General features: G+C 35.5%; 1 protein-coding gene across 7 annotated transcripts in view; it reads right to left on the bottom strand.

Annotated features, from left to right (window-relative positions):
- The window catches only part of LOC149533987 (truncated transcription factor CAULIFLOWER D-like), a 148,672-nt gene that overhangs the window by 23,032 nt on the left and 106,222 nt on the right, over positions 1–19,418 (bottom strand). The gene's annotated exons all lie outside the window — the stretch shown is intronic.

Genomic DNA, 19,418 nt, shown 5'->3' with positions numbered 1-19,418 from the left:
GAAGCCTTTGAGAAATCAGATGCCTTTACATATATTTGGAAGCCAAGAGAAGCTAGATATGTATTTTTCCTGCACACGATTTTACTCCTGCATTTTCTTTCCACAGTTTTACTCCTACATTTTTTTTCCACAGTTTTACTCCTTGTTTCTACACCCTATATGAAGGTAGAAATTAGACACATTCTGATATTGCATTCAGATTGCTTTTGTGAGGAAGCCGACTATTAAACATCAAGCCAAGGCTCATGTTTCTATATTATGTTAGACCAGGTTAAGTAGTCACTTCTTTTTTGAGTGATACATCTTTTTTTTTAAATTTCTACATTATAAATTATAATAGAAGGAAGAATGTCCATGAGAAGTCTGCATTATAATATCAAAGAGATTCATCTTCCCATATTGAGTAAAGAGAAATTGTCAAGTTGAGTCCAAACATCTTTCTTTTATTGCTGTAAGTCTGAACCAAATTGTACTTCTGCAAGTCTTAGAATTGTTTCCTCAAGCCATAAAAGCTGAGATATACTAAATATGTAATTAATCATACACTAGCTGAGGATCAAAAGATTGAGTTGGTTTATTCTGAGATTTAAACACCTGGGACTCACCTGACTGAATGGCCAAGGAAGTAGTGAAGAGGTGATAAAGGAATCTACAACAAAATGGAAAAGTAAATCAGAAATGATATAACAATAATATATTATTTTAAAAAGGGAAATCGTTTAATAGCTCATGCATGTTCATACTTATTGTTCTCCTGTTGCTAGTCAAGTGGTAGCAACATACTTATCTCTCTTAATTAAGTTTGTTTCAACTGATAGTTCCTTCTAAATCACCTCCAGATGAGGTAGCAACATGGTTGAATTGAAATCAATTTATTTCTAATGTTTTTGTCTTTAGCCATCAACTCGGCTAATCTCCCTTGACCAAATGTTAATTTATTATATGAATGAGAGATTGAACTTGCATTCTTGCTCAATGAATTAGCACAAGTCTTCAATTCTTCTTGTAATTGATCAATGGAGTGTTGGTTCTCCTTGGTAAAGAAATCAACATCAAAAAGTTTTATATATAATGAATGAATAATCTGCAAAATTCCTTCCAAACTAGTTGCAAGGTTAGAAATCTCAACCTATCTTATTTCCATTTCTTTTGAGACTTGCTCCAAAAATCTGTGCTCAAACTTTTTCTCAAACCATTTCATCATTTTCTTATTGGTCTCTATATCCTCATTATTCACTTTCTCAACGATATGGACTAACTGTACCAAAATTAGTTTTTGCTCATTTACATCATGGATATAAAAAGCATCTACAAAAATATCATTAATGTCATGGAGTACCTGCTTCTTCTTGAACTCCCTCTTTAGTTGCTCTTGCTTTGTCTTACGACTCAACAAAGCTTGTAGATTCTGGATTTGTTCCAATGTCATATTGTCAAGGTCATACTTGGGCAATGTAATGACCTCATTTAGACTCATTGTAATCTCTGGAGATTCAAAATTTGTATTCATTATTTGTGATCATGGGGTGTTGTCACTTGGTAGTGATATTCACAATTGTTTCCCCTTTGTGCTCGGTCTAGGTGCCTATTTTTTAGTGTGCTCCTATTGAATTGATGTAACCTATTGAACAGGTCCAATAGTTAATGCATCAGTGTGAAGAACACTCGATAGTTGAATAAGATCTTAGACAATCTCTTGCTCCTTTGGCTTCTCGGTCTTTACCAACTTAGATGGTTCTGCCTCCTTATCTCCCTTTGAGGCATCCTGAGCAGATTGCTCTGCATCTCCTTTCTCTTCTCCTTGTCCATCAATTACATGTGTAGACTTTGGTAGTAGAATGATGGCCTTGCCTTGATGCTTGACACTCAAGTCCGGAATAAATGTTGCTAATGTAACTTATATACCATCATTTGATGCATTGTCCATCTGCGGATAATCTTGAATTTTTAATAAAACTGGATTGGTGCATGGAAGAGAGGTGTTTGTTTCTACATTTTTCAAATCTTCCTTAGTTAAGAAATTTTGATTATGTGGTGATGAATCAAGAAAATCCTTTATAGTGATAGCATCTTTCTGTTCACCTCCCCCTACTAACTTCCTCACATGTTTTTCTAACCTCTCGAGCTCATCATCATCTTCTTTATTATCTAACTATATAACATCTCTTCCCTCTTCCTCTTTTTCTTCTTCTGCCGATGGAAGTAGCAATCCAAATGCTTTTTTTTTTAACCTAATTTACTTTATTCTTTAAAATTCTATATGCCTTTACTTTTGGCATGAATTTCTTGGAAAAATCTCTTATGGCAATAGACATGTGTCTTCCCTAAGCTAAGCATTGTTTGCAACAATGCAGTCTCCCTTATTTGCCTTTTAATGGATAATGCTGACTTCCATTTTGCATCTAATTTATTATAAAAATCCTTAGGAATACCATTTCCTGATTCTATAGGGATACATTTGAATTTTTCCATCATATCTATCATGGCCTTTTCAACTTTCTCCTGATCTTACTTATGCAAAGAATCATATTTAATTTGCTCAAAGCCTGCTATGCCAGCTGAGTTCCTACTATTTTCAGATACTTGATCAATTGTCATAGGAGGTTGTCTGGGTACAATATGAAGCTTTCTCATATCATCAGACTCTATTTTCTCTCCTTCATCCTCCTCCTCATCAAGTGTGACAATCAATTTCCTTCTTGTCCTCTTTTGTGGACTCTACTCGATCTGTTTTGTTTATTTCCTCTTAACTGAGATTTTCTTTATTTTAGCAACCGGGGACTAAGCTACCTTGGATCTTATTAATATCCTCCTCTTAGGCTCAGGTTTAGGAGGCATAATTGTCTTCTTTACATTTTTCTTTGAATCCTCCTTCACCTTAGGATCAAAAATTACAAATTTTTTCTGTTTGGTTACGTTGGGCTCAACAACAACTTGCTCTTTACCTTTGTTTCCTCATCTTCTTCTTCTTCATCATCAAAGTTTTTGTCTTCACCTTTTCCCTCTATTATCTAAAGAGGTTCTTTTCCAAGTTTTCTTTCAAGATTTGTGATCATCTTTTTCCTTTTCCTATCCATCTTGGGCACTTTTGTTTGCATCACCATCCTAAGCTTGGTTGACTCATAGTTGCCGAAGGGATCAACATCCTTGTTTCTTTCTTCAGATAAAAATGCAATAACTGCTACAGTGATTTCATCCACATCTACTTCATATTGCATTGGTCTTAACCATGCAACCCTTGGTAACACTTCCCGTGCACATGTGAAATCTTTATTTACCATTAAACAAACTTCTTCATAGTAATGATCTACCATACACTGTGGGATCCTCATTCTATTCTTCATTTTTCTCTTAAATTCATCAAAATAATTATCCATTATGGTTTCAACATTTTCAACCAAATGTTCAATGAAAACATTGATTTGCTCAGTGACTGTTCTTGTCCCATCCCATACAACTGTGCCTACTGGAGGAAATGAATTTTGCATGTAGAAAAATATACAGACTAGCAAAGATATGACCTTACACAAAGTGTTCTTGGCCTTCCGAATTGCTCCAAGATTTTTTGATAGTTGTAGTTGTAGCTCGACCAGGTCATAATTGTGATCTTTCTTTACTATTTTGTTACCTAGGTCGACTACAATGCACGAAGCACTATTCAGTTGGCTTGACTTATATAGCTTGTGCACACTTACACGCATTGAAAACTCAATAACAAGATCCTCAATTCCATCAATAGGTATTCCTCGACCATTCCATTTGTCCTTCATCTAATCCTCGATGACATTTTTCACTGCACATCTCATAGTCTTTTCTTTATCTAGGGTGGGATAACCAGTAACTCGGTGAATGATTTCTTTGTTTATCTTGACTAGTCCACCTTCCAACCACAATTTCATATCATGTACTCAACTTAGTACGATCTTTATGCATCCTACTTTGAATACTCTAGGAAATGCTAGGGAAAGAGTAAGCCCTTTCTCAACAATAATTTTGTTTTCATTTTTCAAGATTCCATTATCACATAGCTTGTCGTAAGCAACTCATATTTCATAATCTCCAATCTTTGCAACCTTGCACATGTAACAAGATTGAACATTGTGAACCATCAAGACTCTAGGTAGAATCGATGATAGGGCACCAAATGTGTTTGTAGTCATCGCAATGTTAGGGTAGGTCTTAAATTTGGGCGGAGGACACTAGTAGTTCCTCACAATCCATGTGTTACTTTCCTTCTTCCTAGATGCAAATGATGCCATTTTGAAACTAGGGTTTTCAAACTTCAACAATTTCAAAAACAACTTAACATTTCAAACCAACCTTACTTAGTTCTTCAAATTTTTCGATGGCATGTTGTGATTTTCTCGATCTTTCACTAAAATCACCTTTAATCTCCTATGTGCACTGAAAGTTCTTGGTAAATAAAAATGAACTACAAAAATTTGATATATACCTTCAATCTGTCAAATTAGGTCTGCGATAAATGCAATGTACTAAAGTGGGGGCATTACAGATGTTTTGGCCTTTATGCATCACTGTGATCGCACTTCTTTCCTTCAAATAATTGGTCATCATATTACCTTGGTTTTGTATGAATGCTCAACTCATATGACATTACTCAATCGCCATAGGCAATAACATTGACGCTCGACATTGATCATTGAATTCTTTTATCAGATTTATACTAGTGCATCTTTATTGATGCATATATGGACTTTCAATCACATTTCTTGTTAGGAATTGGTGTGTAATATATCATTCAAATGTACAATTCCAAACATACCTTCTTTTCTTACTTAGAAGTGGTGTGATCACCTAATCCATTGGATTGGGTGATCTTAGCTTCACTTGATCCATTACCTTCAACTTCTACTTTCTTTTTACAGGTTTGACTCATCTCCTTCTTTTCTTTTTCTAAGTCAACTTTGTCTTTGCCTTTGATGTGTTAATTGCTTGGTGTTGGTGCTTGGGTTTTGCAGTTCTTACTGGCATGTCCAACCCTTGTGACAACTAAAGCAAACCAAGCTTCCATTTAACCATTTCTTGTAATTGCCTCTAAAATGTGTTCTAATATAATTTTCTAGAATGTGACCATACTCTCCACAATAATGACAACTATACCATGTGTTATAATCGCAATTGTAAGAGTTACCTTGCTTAGGTGCATGTGCTTGCTTCTTAGATGTCTAGTTGGATTTTTCTTTTGATCTGCCTTCTTGAGTTATATGTCCATATTTCTAAAAAATGTAGTAATGTCGTTCAAATCTAGGTGCAATAGGTGTATCACTTGCCTTTGACCTACATTCATGTGCTTCGTGTCCTTGTTTCTTGCAACTAAAGAAATTACTAGTAAACTTAGGTTTAGGGTTTTGGTTACCATTCTTGCTTATGTAAATGTTTGCTGTGTGTCCTACTTTTCTACAATGATGACATATAGGTTTGCCTTAAGGTTTTGAATTTCTTCTCTCCACTCTTGGATGATTCACCTTCTTTAGTAGATGAAGAGTGCTTGATATGTCCTTGACTAGAAGTATCATTGGATGACCTTAGTAAACTCAACAGTTCTTCAAAGTATCTTATAACTTACACTAAGTTTATTCATTCTTTCAGAAGTTATTTCTTTGATCTTAACTCATTCCTCAATTGGTCACTTTGTGATCTCATATTTTTAATCTCCACGTTCTTTCTGTTTAGCTCCTAATTTGCAAGTAACAATTGATTCATCATGTCTAATTGATTATTCGTAAGCTTCTGCACATTAGATGACCTTTCTTCAAGTCTAATAGCCATCTGATTCTTGTCTTCTTCAATCACAACTTTGTCTTCTTCAACTTTCTTTTTCTTTCCATTCACTTCATACAGTCATACTAATTGGATTTCATGTTCTTTCTTCAAACCTCTAACTTCTTCACTTAGAATGTTGTTCTTCTCCAATAGGTCTATTATTGCTGCATCACTTTCATTGGAATTCCAAGAAATTATTTGGTATCCACTTCTTTATAAAGTGTATCATTCTGTTGAATGGTCATATCTTTTCTTTTCTTAAGGATTTCCTTAAATCCTCTCACGCTGCTTCAAGTTGCTACAATATGATCTGGATGTCAATCATCCGATTCTCAATGATCTTTCCCAATTTGTAAGCCTCCATCTCTAAGATTTGGACTCTCAAGTTGTTAGACTTCTTTTAAGAGAACAAAGCTTTGATACCAATTGTAGGAAGTCTTATTGAGAAGCAAGATACTGAGGTGGGGTGGTGGGGTGGTGAGGTGAATCAAGATCTATAATTTTTTTAACTCCTTAAAACAAAATACCACATTAATTACATTCACTCCTAATCCATCTCATATCTTATACCATATATCATGAACTGTAAAACTGAAATAAATCTAGCTATTCATGACATCCATCAACATGAAAATGTAAACACATAACATAAAGATTTTGGTTACCCACAAACCCTTCAAGGTGAAGGTAAAACTGGGGTGGGGATGACACCCATAAATCTTAACTACTTCAACAATAAAGTTTGCTAGTTAGGGTTACAATTTTGATCACTTATGATGATCTACCCTATAAGGGGTCTATGTTGTTAAGAGATTTACAAGATGATTAAGTCTACCTTGCTAAAGAATTTGAACTCACAATGAAGTAAGCACTCTGTTAGGATATTTAACTAGGTCTGTTAAAACCACTCTATTAAGAGTTTTTCCTTGATACACTGTTATAATGTCTAAGTACCTGATCCTTCGATTAGCACTTAATGATAGATTATGGATCTCTTCTTCCCTTTTCTAAATTGATCTCCTTATCTGATTTAGTCCGTTTTGCCTTTCATTGCTAGGTTTCTCTATTTCATCTCTTTATCAAACTTAGCCTTCCTTTCTATTTCCTTGACCTTTTCATGGATTCACGATATTCCTTAAAGCTCATAATTATTTAGGGCTTGGTTCCTTCTTAAATAGGCAATCATCGAAGGTTCTAGATCATAATCAATGATCCAAAATTTACCCTTTTGCCGCTTAGTCCCTCTGATTTTCTAATTGGTTACTCTGCTTCCTTGGGATTGATGTCCTCTGACAAAATACGTAATTAGCTCCTTAGTTGTCTCTATAATCCAAAAATATCATATAGAAGTCGACCAAAATGATTTACATTAGTGTTTGTGCCATTACAAACACATATGCCAAAATTGGTTTACTCGACAATTGAATATCCTAACGTTTGGTCATAACTAATATTCATGTTGTCCCTCAGCTTCTATAGGCTTGAAATGTATTGACTCACTCAACATAAATTAACTTTATATAGCTTGGCCTCTATATGTTTCACTTGACATATATTGTGACTCGGTCTACGTTGGGGTGCTCAGTAACCTTTGATTTGTTTGACATGTAGGGAAAATATAAACAAGTTCATGCAGCTCGACCTTCATTGAATGGCTCAGTTGCAGCGATGACCAACCAACGCTGCCTAGGAAAAGACTAAGTGTTAGGCACTAATAGGCAACAAGGTTTTAGAGATCAACACTAACTGGTCTTGAATCTTCTATGCTAAATGTCTTCAATATCTCCTTGATATACTTGGACTGAGTTATGTATATACCATCTTTCACTTGTTGAACTTGCAATCTGATAAATAATTTGATTGCTCCAAACATAGACATCTCAAAATCTTTCACCATTTCATCAACAAATGTTCTACACATCAGTTCATGACCTCCAAATATGACATCCTCAACAAATATGTCAGCAATCAAGATCTTATCATCAAATTCACTCTTCAAATATGGATTACTGTTTTCACTAGATCTTACAAAACCAATTTTCATCAAATACGAATGTAACCTTTCATACCATGCTTGGGGTACCTGCTTGAATCCGTATATAACCTTGTGTAGTTTATATATCCATGTTCCTCTGTTCATGATCCACAAATCCTTCAAATTGCTAAATATAGACTTCCTCTTCGAGAATTCCATTCAAAAATATAGACTTCACATCCATTTGACAAGCCTTGAATCCTTTCTTTATAAGAAACATATGTAATTAAAATTATCACTCCTATTCTAGCAACATGTGTGAATGTCTCATCAGAGTCAATTCCTTCTTGTGCATATATTTAGCATACCAACCTTGCTTTATTCCTTGTTACTTCTCTATTTTCATTCAACTTGTTTCTAAAAATTCATTTTGTACCAATACCATTCTTATCCTTGGGTCTCGTTAATAGTGTCCATGTGTTCTCTATTTGTTCAATCACTTTATTCATAGCATTGACCGAATTATGATTCTCAAGTGCATTTTTTACAATTCTAGGATCAAATTCACAAATCTAACATATATTGTATCTCAACTTACTTCTTGTCATGATTCCAACATCCTTGTCTCCAATAATCTAGTTCGGTGAATGGTTCCTTCTTACATAATTTGCTAATACTAGCTTGGTTCTATGTTGTTTAGTATTTTCTCCACCCAGTGAAGGTTCAACATGTTGCTCAGTTGTAACTTGTTGTTGCTTAGGTATCGTGCGCTGTCGCTTGGTTACTTCTAACTATTGCTCGAGTAGGCTACTTGATGAACCTTCCTGCACATATACAAATCTTTGATAATATTTAAGTTCTTTCTTGTTTTCTTCATCATTATTTTCTACAAACTCATCAATTCTCATATTTGCACTTCCCAACATTTTGTTAGTAATTTTGTTCAAATATTTATATACTTTTCTTCTAGTGAAATGGCCTAGGAATATACCTTCATCACATTCTGAATCAAAATTTCCATTTCTATCATCTTTTAGAATATAGAACCTGCTTCCAAAGATTAGGAAATAACTAACATTTGGTGCATGCCCATATTAGAGTTCATAAGGTATTTTGTTTGTACCTTTCTTTAGTTGTACTCGATTTAGTGTATAAAAAGTAGCATTGATAACTTCTCTCTAGAATATTTGTGCAACCTCCTTCTCAATCAACAATGTTCTAGCACAATAAAAAATAGATATGTTCCTCCTTTAAACAATTCCATTCTATTGTGGATTGCTAGATGGAGAAAGTTGTCTCTTTATTCCATTCTCATTACTAAAGATAGTAAACTCATTGGACATGAATTCTCCTCCTCTATTAGATCTCAAACATTTCAATGACTTACATATTTCTTTCTCAACTACCATTTGAACATTAGAAATGCATCAAATTTTTTTTTTAAAGAACATCACAAACATCATTCTTGAATAGTAATCAACAAATAATATGAAATATCTATCACCATAATAACTTTGAACTTTCATAGGACCACAAAGATCTATATGAACCAACTCTAGCACATCATTATAATAATATGCCTTTCTCTTAAAACTTGACTTAGTCATTTTACCAATCTGACATTGCTTACACATCACTTTATTAGGTTTTCTTAAGCTCGATAAACCTCACCCTTATCTTTCTACTAACCTTGATTATGTTGTTAAAATTCACATGACATAACCTTTTATGCTAAATCCATATATCTTTAATGCTTACAATCAAACATGTATTCCCAATAGCATCTAGGTAGAATAGGTTACCTCTTGTTTATCCTCTAGTACCAATCAAGTTTCCAACATCATCATAGATTTTCATCTTTTTATTTTGAAACTCTAGTTAGTGACTTGAGTTATTGAACCGAGCCACACTCAATAGATTATATTTTAGTTGTTGCACCTAATAAGTATTTTCATATCTAATCATTTCATTTAGCATAATAATTTATTTTCTTTCACAAGACATGGAACATCATTTACAATTTTGATAGTTTTTCCATCATAATGTTCAAACTTATCAATATCACCAATCATATGACGTGAACAACCACTATCAATAATCCATGTATCATTCTTACTAACATGTGAAATAAGAGACTTTTCATGTTCATACCTTTCATAATTAGAATCCTCTTTTATTGCAACACATACAAATTCTTCAACATCAACTTGATTAACAATTTCATACTCAGTGTCCTATTCCTCTGCTATGTAACAAGACTTCTTTCCTTTGTCCTTGTAGTCTCTATTTCCATAGTATTTGTTCTCCCTTTTGTCTCTCCTTTCATATTTTTTTGTGTCAGAACATCTATTTGCAATGTGACCAACTTTATTACATTTAAAACATATCAAAGGTAGTTTACCTTTATACTTTCCTTTTCCACTTGGTAATATCCTTGCCAATAGTCACTCAAGCTCATCTCGATCTTTATCCTCTGATTCATAGTCACTTTCATCTTATTTTGAATGTGAACTCTTTTCTTTTCTTGAACTACCAATGATTAGTGATGACCTAAAATATGTTTTAATCTTAGGCAAATAATTATCAAAGTTATTCAACTCAAATACAGTCAATCTACCAACCAAAGCATCAAGTTTAATGCCATTACCAAGTATAGATCTCAAATCTTGAATAATAAATACTCTAATAGCATAGACAGGTAATAGAGTCATAAGAACTTTGCTTACCACAACTTCTTCAATTATGGTTCATCCAGCTTCTTTGATAGCATTAATCACTTCCTCGATTTGTTTACTGTATTGCTCAATATTTTCACCTTCTTGAATTCTCATATCATCAAACATTTCTCTGAAAATTTCAGCTTTCACTGTCAATACATTATGATCTCCTCCATTCTCTAGTGTAAGTTTGTCCCACATTTCCTTTGTAGTATAATAGCCTTTAATAATATCAAATTCAACATCATTCAGGAAAGAAGCAATCTCTATCACTAGGGAGTTCTGTTCTTTCTTTTCTCTCCTCTGCACAATTGTCATACGTCCATGGGGCGATAGTGTGTACTGATCATCTAGGTAATGCAATGCGAGTCTCCAATTCTAGATAGATACAATCTCATCCTAATTTTCCATGATGAGAAGTTCTCCTTGTTCAACTTTGGTACCTCTCTCTTATACATCTTCAAATCTTACCTCAATTCTTTCAAACATTTTCCTCCAATCACTAAAGCTCTGATACCAATTGTTAGATAAATAAGAGAGGGGGTGGTGAATCAACAAGCACCTTCAAACATTTCACCATACTCATAAAACTTTAACTTATTAGGAAATCAACTCGACAAACTCATAAACTTCATCAACCTTAAACTAGTAAACAAAATTGTAGTTCCTAACAAGTATCAGGTTCATTAACTGACTTACAAAAATTTAATAATTTGACATGCATAAAGAAAATAACATGCAAAACATTCATCCATAGGTTGACATAAGTATTTTTACCATGGAAACCCGATAAGGGTTAAAACCACCTGGGATTAGTCAATTAAAATATTTTCACTCTTCTGAAGTGAGTTCGGTTAAGAGCCAATTCTATTGAAGGTTACAAGCACACTGCTAGGTGTGACCTTATTAGGGGATTTTCACCAAACATCATCTAGAGCTTATCACCCTTCATTGAGTGGTCTATTTAAAGGTATTAAAAATATTCAATGGAATGTCACCAAATAATTGGATTTATAAATAAAGACTTTTAAGTCCACTCAGTTAAAATATTTTCTTCTAGAATGGTTAGCGAGTAACAATAAAATAATCTATTTGAAATAACAACTACCTTTGTTTAATTAGATCTCCATTCTGCACGTCACTTTCCTTCATTGACTAGCCATTACAATATCATCATCACTCCTCTCCACTTTGCACTTTTAATCTACTTAGTATGATAAATTCATTCAACAACTTTATCACCACCTAACCAACAAATAAACTAGCAACATTTACCTTCTGGTCTCTTCCTTATATAGATAGATTTTTGTCACTTCAGCTCCTTTACAGATTTTGTCACTTAATCTCAATCGTTGATCAATCTTCTCAGCTTAGATAAATTGAATTTAGACACTCAAGAAATGTTGTAGCCTTGAACTTTGTGCATTCCCTTGGATCACTAAACATGCCTCAAATCTTCACCATAGATCATGCCTTGTTTATCCCAATCGTTGATATTGCTAACTAACTTTGACCTTATCTTAGAATATTCTAGAATAGTCTAGATTGTCTCTCTATGTCATCCTTTACTCAATCTTTCACTTACTATTCATCTTTTACTGAACTGTGTTCAAGCTTCAACAAATACCACTTTACTTGGTCAATACTACATTTGGTAATCTATTCTCTTACTCGGTTAACATTGACTTCTTACTTAGCCTTTTGACTTCATTTACTAACCAACATTTCTAGCTCAATGAACCTTTTACTAATTCTTTCTCTTTTCTCTTTGCAACGTCATTCCTTTCTTTACCGACTGAAATAACTTTCTTGTACATCATCTCAACTCTTCATAAGATCATGTAAAACAATCAAATCAATAATATCTTGCCATAGACCAATTCATTGATCATCTAGTTCATATCACATGCTCAACATCACTTCATCATCTCAACTTCTAACTTTATTGCAACTTACATGAATTAGTACAGTCAAACAAGTTGGCATCAATGACATTATAACAAGTGATCTAACTCTTATGCATGCAACCCGTGGCTTTGTTTTGATCTTGTTAATCATCAACATCTCTTATATCTAACACTCCCTTGCTTTTATTTATCACCACTAGTTATGTCCAATAATGACATCAATTTATTAGTTATGTTCAACATCTTGTTGCATTCTTCTCTCCTATAGCCTCATAGGAGTTGTGAACTCTTTGGTTTGGATTGGGTGTTTCTTGTGGGTACTATCTTGATGTTAGAATTGTTTTATCTTTGTTCATCACTTCCTTAAGATGCCAAAATAAGAACTTATTTTTCCATTTCATGGGGTGTACATGGTTCCATTATTTTCATGTTTTTGTTCATTTCAAGCAAAACATTTAGAGTATACAAGCATAACACAAATTTCTAGGGTCTCTCCCTTTTTACATTTCCTAGACTGGTGACTAGCATGCCACATACACTTTCTAGACCATTTGGCCTATCTTGACACATACATAATCCATCTTCATGATACAAAAGTAATATATCACAAGGGTGTGCATATACAAATGCACCAAAAGTTTTAAGTATTGAAGGATTGACTATCTGACACACAAACCCGCTAGACCATTTGATCTTGTCCTATTATTTTTTTGTTTTTTCTATGAGATTGAATACTAAGCATACAAACCTTCTATACTATTCGATCTTATCCGCTCAATGTGGTTCACAATAAGGAACAAAAACCTTAATGTATGAGTTGACCTCTCTCTTTTCTAAATAAAACATATCTTGTTATGATTTTGGATATGATAAAGACTCAAGTCCATTAGGGGTTTGGTAGTTTATTTGTCTCCTTAGTCATGATACAACTAGTTTTTATTTTGATCTACTTTATCATGTGATGTAGAAGCATCCTGGGTGTAAGAGAAATCTTGCATCACTCAAAAATATTTTCTTTTCAATCTTTTCTATTTTAATAAGGACTAGTAGATTAGGGGTTGCTATTTCTAGGAGCTTGCTATTTTTATTAAGTTTTTCATACAAGCTCAGAATGTTTTCATTTTCTATAGGAAGGTTCAATTTAGAGTTGTAAGCCTACCATAAAAATCTCATTGCTCAAGCATAAGTATCAGAGAAGTTATTCTGGATTTTAAGTAGAAAATTCATAGAAAAATCTTTAGGTTCACCGTTGAAGGCCTTATAGTGCCCGGATGATGTCCAAAAACTCGATAGACGGGCACTTTGGTGATTTCAAGCCCATAGATCATGAGCTGGTGTTTTTGAAAAGTGGTTATAATAGCCAATCAGAGCAATGGTTTGTGAGTTATAACCTTTCAAAGTTGGACTACTCGAAATATCTAAAATAATTGTCAAAAATGTATTTGGCCGACTCTATATGTATTGTTAGGGTTTGTCGGCCCTAGGTATTAAATTTTAATGTCTAGAACCTCCTCGGGTGGCATAAAATTGTCTATTTAAGAAAGGCCCAAACATTGTTTAAAACAACTCTAGGTGAAGTTCGCAACATTGCCTTGTAGATTGCTATAATGAAGGCATCCATGTGGGTTAGCATATTGTACTTGTGAATTCTATAATTCTGCATTTGTGGCACAAATAATAAGTCCATATTTTATTCTCGCATTTTCTGTTGTTTCTTTGTTTCTATTATGTGTTTATGGTATTAAGGGGAGCATCCTTCATCAAGTGGTATTAGAGCTAGAGTTCTTGAGTGTGTGGATAGATCACTAATTGTGAGACAATTCATACTAGGACCATGGTTTGGGCTGAGCATGTAGATAGATAGCTGATTGTGAGGCAGTTTGCACTAGGGCTTCAACGAAAGCGTGAAAATGCCTCCATGAAGAAAGCATGGTGGAAGAGCTGTAGGTGTTTCACCTAAGGGTTTTAGAGCCCTCCAAACTCAAATGCAAGCATTGGAAGAACAAATGGGTAGAGGAATGAACCTTCCCATAAGAGATGAAAGCGAGGATGAGGATGAAGTAGAAGAAAATGCTGAAGCATAGGTAGTTTTAAAGCCAAAGAAAAAGAGATTCTTTTTAGGGTAATCTCCAAGATTGGAAAAAGACCTAAGTTTGACGCTTCCACATTTTCGGGAAATCTTAACCCAGAGGAGCTAATTGATTGGATAAATGAACTAGAGGAGTACTTTGAGTATGAAGATATTGATGATCCTAATAGGATCAAGTTTGTGAAGGCAAAACTAAAGGGACGTGCAAACATCTAGTGGTAGGAGGTTCAGTTAGATTGAAATAGAAAGGGAAAGGACAAAATCACCAGATGGGATTAGATGATAGCGAAACTGAAGCGACAATTCAGTCTCGTGAATTATGAGCTTGATTTGTTGAGAACATGCAAGGGTTGAAGTAAGCAGGAAAATCTCTTCAAGCGTATATCGAACAGTTGTACCAAGTTCTCATTAGAACTGCCCATGCAGAAGCTAATAAGGAGAAAGTGGCTCGCTATCTTAATGGGTTAAGGCCAAGCATTCAGGACGAGATGAGTCTAGTTCAGATGAACAATATTGAGGAGGTAGACCAATTTTCCCTAAGAGTTGAGAAAAAATTGAGCAAGAAATTTGACAATAAGAATAGTGGAAGCAATCGCAGTGGAAGATTTGGCAGATGATCTTATAGTGGTCGTAATGATGATCAGAAGAACAAGGATTAGGCTAGAAGTAGCAATCATAACCAAAGGGGGAACAATTCCAATCGTTTCCATGATCAAAACAATAGATATCAGAGAGGAAGAGGCAGAGGACAAGGATCTGGAAGAGGAGGTTTCCATGGGAAATGTCTTGAATGTACCCAGCGCCAAGGAAGGAAAAACCAAAGAACAGAAGGTCAGGATAGAGTTGCGCATGTTGATGAAGATGCCAGATCCTCAGATTCTAAAGATGCTGAAAGAGGAGAAGTCCTAGTTAACAGAAGTCCTACTAAGTGGTGAGAATGAACCTGATCAAAGAAGGAGCTTGTTTTGCACAAGGTGCAGATATGAAGATAAATGTTGTGATGTGACCATTGATGGTGAGAGTACTGACAATTTGGTGTCAGAAACAATGGTCACCAAGTTGAATCTGAAGAGACAAAAATACCCGCATCCATACCATATTGCTTGGGTGCACGATGACCACAAGGTCATTGGTCAATGAGCAGTGCTCTATGAAGTTCAAGATTGGAAGCTACCAGGATGAGATACTTTGTGATATCATACCTATGGACATGTCATATGTTGCTAGGTAGGTCATGGCAATTTGGCAGGCATGTTGTAAACAACGGTCGAGCAAATATCTACACTCTAACCAAGGATGGAGTGAAACATAAGTTGAAAGTTGTTGAAGGAGAAAGAAGAAAAAATATATAATGCTGTTAGAATATGTTTTGTTGATGGAAATTTTTTTTCCAAAGGTATGAAGTGTGAGCATATGTTTTTTTCTATCATTCCAAAAGATAGTAAAGAAGTAGAGGTGGTACCTGTACAAGTTGCAGATATGTTGGGAGAGTTTTCTAATATTGTATTAAATAATGTACCTGATGGATTGCCCCCAATGAGGAAGATCAGCCACCAGAAGAATTTGGTTCTAGAAGCTAATTTGCCAAACAAGGCAGTGCACAGAATGACACCAACAGAAAGTGAAGAGTTGAACATACAAGTTCATGAGTTGTTGTAGAAGCGGTTGACTCAAGAGAGTCTAAGTCCATGTGTTGTACCAACAATATTAGCACCAAAGAAGAATGGAGAATGGAGGATGTGCACAGATTCTCGCGCTATGAACAAGATCACAATCAAGTATAGATTTCCATTGCCAAGGATGGATGATATTATCGATAGTTTGAGTGAGGCTTAGTATTTCACAAATATAGATCTGAAGAGTGGATACCATCAGATTCGTATTAGAGAAGGTGATGAGTGAAATACTGCTTTCAAGACCAAAGGAGGATTGTACGAGTGGTTAGTCATGCCTTTTGGGCTAACCAATGCACCGAGCATTTTCATGCGGCTCATGAATGAGGTACTGAAGGAGTTTTGGGTAAGTTTTTCATTGTTTACCTAGATGATATATTGATCTTTAGTAAGACATTGGAGGAGCATTTGATTCATATTCACAAGGTGTTTGATAAGTTAAGGGAAGAAAAGTTGTTAATAAACCTAAATAAGTGTAGTTTTGTAAATAAGTTAAAGCAAGCAGGAAGATCAGTCAAAGAATATACAGAGGAATTTTACCAACTCTTGATTAGAGCGGGGCATGTAGAAGCAAATAAGGAGAAGGTTGCTCGTTATATCAGTGGATTAAGACCTAGCATCCAGGAGGAATTAAGTTTGGTAAGAATGACCAGCGTTGAAGAGGCATACCAGTTTGCCCTACGAGTTGAAGAGAAGCTGAATAAGAGGTTTGAAGGAAGACAAAGAGGGCGCGGTCAAGGAGGAAGGGGAAGCGGTAGATCATCTGGAGGCCGTAATGAAACTCAAAAGAAAAATGAAGATGAGGGTACTAGCAGGAACCAGAAGAATGAGGGTTTCAACCGCTCCCGTGACCAAGACTTTGGAAATCAAAGAGGAAGAGGTAGAGGACGTGGACAAGGAAGAGGAGGCTTCAGTGGAACCTGTTTCCATTGCAATGAAGAAGGTCATCGTGCCTTTGAATACCCTCAACGACAAGGAAGTACAGATAGGAGAGTTGAGGGCCAAGCTAGGGTTGCTCATGTGGATGAGGATGCACAATCATCACATTCAGAGGATGCAGAAAGAGGAGAGACCTTGGTAAATGAAAGAGTCCTACTAAGTGGTGAGAATGAACCAGGACAACGAAGGAGTTTGTTTCGTACCAGATGCAAGTGTGAGGATAAATGTTGTGACATGATCATTGATGGTGGTAGCACTGATAACTTGGTATCAGAAGAGATGGTCTCTAAGCTGAAGCTCAAGAGGGAGAAACATCCCCGACCCTATCGGATTTCTTGGGTAAAAGATGATCATAAGGTCCTGGTAAGTGAACAATGTTTAGTAAAATTCAAAATTGGGAGTTACCATGATGAAGTTCTCTGTGATGTTATTTCGATGGATGTTTGCCATCTATTGTTGGGTAGACCATGGCAGTTTGATAGACATGCAATACATGATGGACATGCAAACACATACTCTCTGACAAAGGATGGAGTTCACCATAAATTGAAGCCCATGAAAAAGGAAGATGAAACGGTATGTAGCAGTGCTAGGATTTGTCTTGTTGATGGAAGGAAATTTTTAGATGGCATGAAACATCAGCATATGTGCTATACTTTGATTCCTACGAAAGATAAAGAAGGTAGTAGTGAAATACCATTTGAAGTTTCAGATTTACTAGGGGAGTTTGGAGATATTATCTCTGATAATGTTCCAGATGGATTTCCACCAGTAAGGCAAATCAGTCATCAGATAGATCTAATTCCAGGAGCTAGTTTGCCTAACAAGGCTGCTCACAGGATGACTCCTACTGAAACAGAGGAGCTAAATAGACAGGTTCAGGAGTTGTTGAGGAAGGGCTTGATTCGAGAGAGCTTGAGTCCATGTGCAGTACCTGCAGTACTCGCACCAAAGAAGGATGGAGAGTGGAGGATGTGTACAGATTCTCGAGCTATAAATAGGATCACCATCAAGTACCGATTTCCTTTGCCAAGGATGGATGATATTATGGACTGCTTGAGTGGAGCTCAGTACTTCACAAAGATAGATCTGAAGAGTGGTTATCACCAGATACGGATTCGAGAAGGAGATGAGTGGAAAACAACCTTCAAGACCAAGGAGGGTCTTTATGAGTGGTTAGTCATGCCCTTTGGATTGACGAACGCCCCAAGCACCTTCATGTGGCTCATGAATGAGGTACTTAAGAAGTTCTTGGGAAAATTTGTTATTGTCTATTTGGATGATATTTTAATTTTCAGCAAGACTTTGGAAGAACATTTACTGCATATTCGTAGTGTCCTTGAAAGGCTAAGGGAAGAGAAACTGTTAATTAATCTAAAGAAGTGTGTCTTTGCAAAAAGGGAGTTAGTCTATTTGGGATTTGTTATATCACCTGAAGGTCTCAAAATGGATCCAGAGAAGGTAAAAGCCATCTTGGAATGGCCTACTCCAAGGACTGCTACTGAAGTAAGATCATTTCATGGTCTGGTTAGTTTTTACAGGAAGTTTATTAAGAATTTCAGTGGCATATGTGCACCCCTAATTGATACAATAAGAGGGGATAGAAAAGAGTTCAAATGGACTGCAGCAGCTGCGAGAAGTTTTGAATTGCTGAAGAAGACGGTGACTGAACAGCCTGTGTTGGCACTTCCAAATTTTAGAAAAGTGTTCCAGGTGGATTGTGATGCTAGTGGTAGCGCTATTGGGGCTGTATTAAGCCAAGAAGGTAAGCCTATTTCATATTTTAGTGAAAAATTGAATGATGCAAAGAAGAAGTATTATGTTTATGATCAAGAGTTCTATGCAATAGTTCAGGCCTTAAAGAAATGGAGGCACTATTTATTGCCAAAGGAATTTGTTTTGTATATTGATCATCAGGCATTACAGTACCTAAATAGCCAAGGTAAATTGAATTAGAGGCATATGAAGTGGGTAGAATTCTTGCAGAGTTATACATTTGTGTTGAAGCATAGAAGTGGAAAATCTAACAGGGTTGCAGATGCACTAAGTAGGAGACAGTCACTGCTTACAGTAATGCAGGTTGAAGTAGTTGGGTTTGATGAACTCAAGAATTTGTACACCGAGGATCCTGATTTTGCTGAAGCATGGAAAGCTTGTAAAGAGCCTGTTGTTGTAGATAGAACCAAGTGGTTAGACTATTTGATTCAGGATGGCATGTTGTTCAAAGGTAGTCAACTGTGCATTCCAAGGAGTTCCATGAGGGAAAATCTGATTAAGGAGAAACACAGTGGAGGAATGGCAAGACATTTTGGTCGAGATAAGACCATTTCCATT

This window comes from Cupressus sempervirens, chromosome 10 (assembly GCF_028749045.1).
Source record: "Cupressus sempervirens isolate cs-2001-9-10 chromosome 10, ASM2874904v1, whole genome shotgun sequence".
NCBI lineage: Eukaryota > Viridiplantae > Streptophyta > Pinopsida > Cupressales > Cupressaceae > Cupressus > Cupressus sempervirens.
Note: the sequence above shows the minus strand (reverse complement) of the source record. Positions and strands in the feature narration are given on the sequence as shown.